This window comes from Mus musculus, chromosome 10 (assembly GCF_000001635.26).
Source record: "Mus musculus strain C57BL/6J chromosome 10, GRCm38.p6 C57BL/6J".
NCBI lineage: Eukaryota > Metazoa > Chordata > Mammalia > Rodentia > Muridae > Mus > Mus musculus.
In genome coordinates, this window is record NC_000076.6 from 125,195,168 (window position 1) to 125,198,912 (window position 3,745).

The window sequence follows — 3,745 nt, forward strand, 5'->3', positions numbered from 1 at the left end:
GGGGTGGACGGTTGATGTGTGGGGCTGGTGTGGTAGTGAAGAAAACTCAGGCGCTCAGGCCCCGCTGGGGAGTTGTCAGGAAGAGACAGAGTCAGAGGGACCACAGAGAGACCTCGAGTTAAGATCACCTGGTAGCATGGGAAGGCAGCTGGTCCATTTTTTAAATATTTCCTGAAATATCCCCTTAAATAATTGTGTGATGTGGACCAGGTCTATACCTGGCACCACTACCTATCTGCGGAGCCTTTTTGGAAGAACTATGTCACTTGCTGTAGACCCATGAGATGGTCCTGGCCATGACTTCTTCTAATCCCTTGCCTCATATCTACCATGAAATCTGGTTAACCATACATTCCCACTGCCCTGATAAGAATGACTCTAAGAGTCTATAGCCTGAATCCCTTAAAAACATTGAATTAAAATACAATACAACAAAGGTCTGACATAAAATATATTTGTGATAGTAAATCTTACTCAGGGGTGTCTACCCTACCTTAGATAACTTAATTCCCAAATAAATGGCACAAAACCTTTATATTTATAAAAAGTCTTAAAGTACTAAAGTTGGGCAGATACTCCTCCTCTGTGTAGTTGCGTCTACTTCCCTGCCAATATCCCTGATAGATGACTTACCATGCTCTGCCTGGGCTGCTCCTATTACACCTGACTATTCCTCATGACCATGCTCTCAAGATACACCACCCCAGAGCATCTTCTCGATCCTCCCGTCTCTTCTCCTTGTGGTTCCTGACTCAAACTCCAAGCCTGGGAACCAAACCCCCACCTACATCTCTTCTGCCCAGCTAGAGCCTGCAGGCATCTCTTTTCAATCAATAGTTTTAAATGAAGGAGCAAGGTCTGCACAACAAATGTTGGTAAGTGTGAGAATTCAGTCTTGAAGCAACTAGACCTTCTGGTACAGAATTTAGCATTAAAATACACAGCAGCAGACCAAACCTCAACATAAATTGGCTGTGAATTGAGTCATATTTGCCAATGTATACATTTTTGTTTTGTTTTGTTTGTTTTGTTTGTTTGTTTGTTTGTTTGTTTGTTTTTTGGTAGAATGCCAGCAAGGCATGGCATGGATGACTGAAATGAGCATATGTGTAAGGCTAAAGAGGTTCTCACTTAAACAATGTCTTTAGTAGATGATACTAGAGGAATCTGGAGGACTACTTATCACCAGATGAACTATGATTTGAAGAAGTGAAGGGCTCAAGCAACAAGAACAACAACAGTAACAACAACAGTAACACAAGAATCCCTAGCAATGGACTTGTAACACTTGCATTAGCTTTGCCAATGGAGTCACACTAATGGACAGGACACAGCATCTTTACTCTCAGTTCTACAACTTTTGGAGGAGAGACTTTATCCAAACATCCCCGGAACTTGTGTCATCCTTGAGTGCAATTTTGTAAATCTGAGTAAATGAGAGAAGATTCAAAAATTTCATATGAACTCATTAACTTCATCATGAAGGTGTGAAAAGCCGTGGTCTTACCCTTTCCAGCTGAGAGGGTTGTCTATAATAAAACACCTATCATTTTGGGAATTTTAAATTAGCAACCCATCTGGTAGGAAAGAAAAAAAAAACAATAATGAGGACAGCATTACTCATGAGGGAAGGATTGAGTTCGACTCAAGGGACTAAACAGTGTTGTGGTCAGTTTTTTGGGTTTTTTTTTTTTTTTGGTTGTTTTCTTTTTTTAAGTTTCAGTGCATATTAAATTATCACACCTCTGAGAGTCACATTTTAAAAAATAGATTTCTGTATTCTAATCCCAAAAGTATATTCTTGAAGATATGGACAAGTAACTGTTAATTAGATGCAGAACCTAATCTTTAACTCAGGGCTAGATAGGTCCTGCTATGTACATTATCTACATTATCATCAAGGCGCGCTGCAATGATTTGCTTGTTAAGGGACAGAAATGCGTTATTAAAATATACTCCACACAGTATCTTCTTGATAGGGAACTGCTGGCAATCTAGAACTATCCCTTTTACTAAACCTTAAAAAATACTAGGTAAAAAATTAAAATAAAGCCAGTACAGGTGAGAACATGTGTGTTTGTTCAATCCTAGCTGGTAGAGAGTTGCTCATTCCACTTCTTAGAAAGGGATTTGGCACTACTCTGAATAGTGAGATAACTTTAAAAACTTCTCTCATTAGTTGTATTACATATTTGCCTTGTCATTATAATTAACTAATACAGCTTTTAAAATTCTGTTTGTCTAATACTAAGTCAGTAAATCTCTGGCATATTTACAGGCTATTATATAGCCATGCTTATGAAAGCTGAGGGACCTCTGGTAGCTGCCATACAGTGAATGATGAGGCAGGAGACAAGCTTATTTGAGTTTTATATAGAGTCTGTAGTCTAAGTTTTATTCTTTATATATTTGTGGCATAAATATAGTCATATTTATAATAACAAAATAAAATAAATTATATATATTGTATCTTTAAACAGAAAGTATATTACCTGGGGATAATAGTAGATTTACAGTAATCTGTCTATATACTCTTGTAATACCTGCACTTTCTATGATGAATATCCATTATTTCATAACTGAGAAGCGAGCAGTGAGTGCTTTCTTTTACAAAACACGGAGGAGATGAATGACTCACACGGTTGGTCGTTTTCTTCAATTCATTTTAATTTGGTTCACCAAGAACAGCAATGGGGGAAGCCAAAATAAACACCACAGCACAAAGGACAGATGGACTTTTATTCAGCATTAACGTTCTCCCTGACAGTCCAACCTACATGATGTAAAACATTTTACAGTTGTTGAGTGACCGAACTTAGTTATTCTTTGTCTTCTTTGCCTTGCAAGACATTCAATTGAGTTATGTGCATTCAATATATATATATATATATATATCTTTATTTTCTAAAGTGGCATTTAAGTCAAATGGTTACTGTTGGGAATCTCTCTCTCTCTTTCTGTGTGTGTGTGTGTGTGTGTGTGTGATGTATGTCTCAGTGTGTCTTTTGTTTGGTATGTTTGTGTGTATGTGGTATGTGTGTGGGTGTGTCTTTTTGTGTGTGTTGCTGTGTATGTGGTTTTTTGTATGATGTATCTGAGGGTATGTGATATGTATGTTGGTATGTGTCTGTTGTGTGTGTGTATGTATCTGTTTATGTGATGTATGTCTGTGTATATGTGGTATGTATGTATGAGTGTTCATAGTATGTCTCTGTGTGTGTTTGTGTGGTGTATATCTGTGTTTGTGTGTGTATGTGTGTGTCTGTGTGTATGTGCGTGTTTGGTTGGTATATGTCTGTTTATATATGGCATTGTATATCTGTTTGTATATGGTATGTGTATATGTGTGTGTCTGTGTGATGTATATGTTATGTGTGTGTATGTATGTATGTGGTGTGTGTGTATATGTGTCAATGTGGTGTGTGTGTGTGTGTGTGTGTGTGTGTGTATGTGTGTGTGTGCGACCTGTTTTGGCTCAAGGTTTCAGAGACTTTATTCGTTGTAGGGAGTCTCCATTGTTTCTTGCCTGTTGAAAGGGAAAACGTCCTGGCAGAAGAGCAAAGCGGAGTAAAATGAGAGCGCCTTTGCTAGCTAGCCTCTGTATCCCTCTGACTTAAAAGAAAGTGATGCCAAGCCTTCTGTGATAAAGGGCTCGACCCACCTCTAGTAGGAGCCTGTACAGTGATGCACAATTGCAAACAAACAGAAGATACGTGGGCTATTTCCCATCAAATCCAAACTCTTT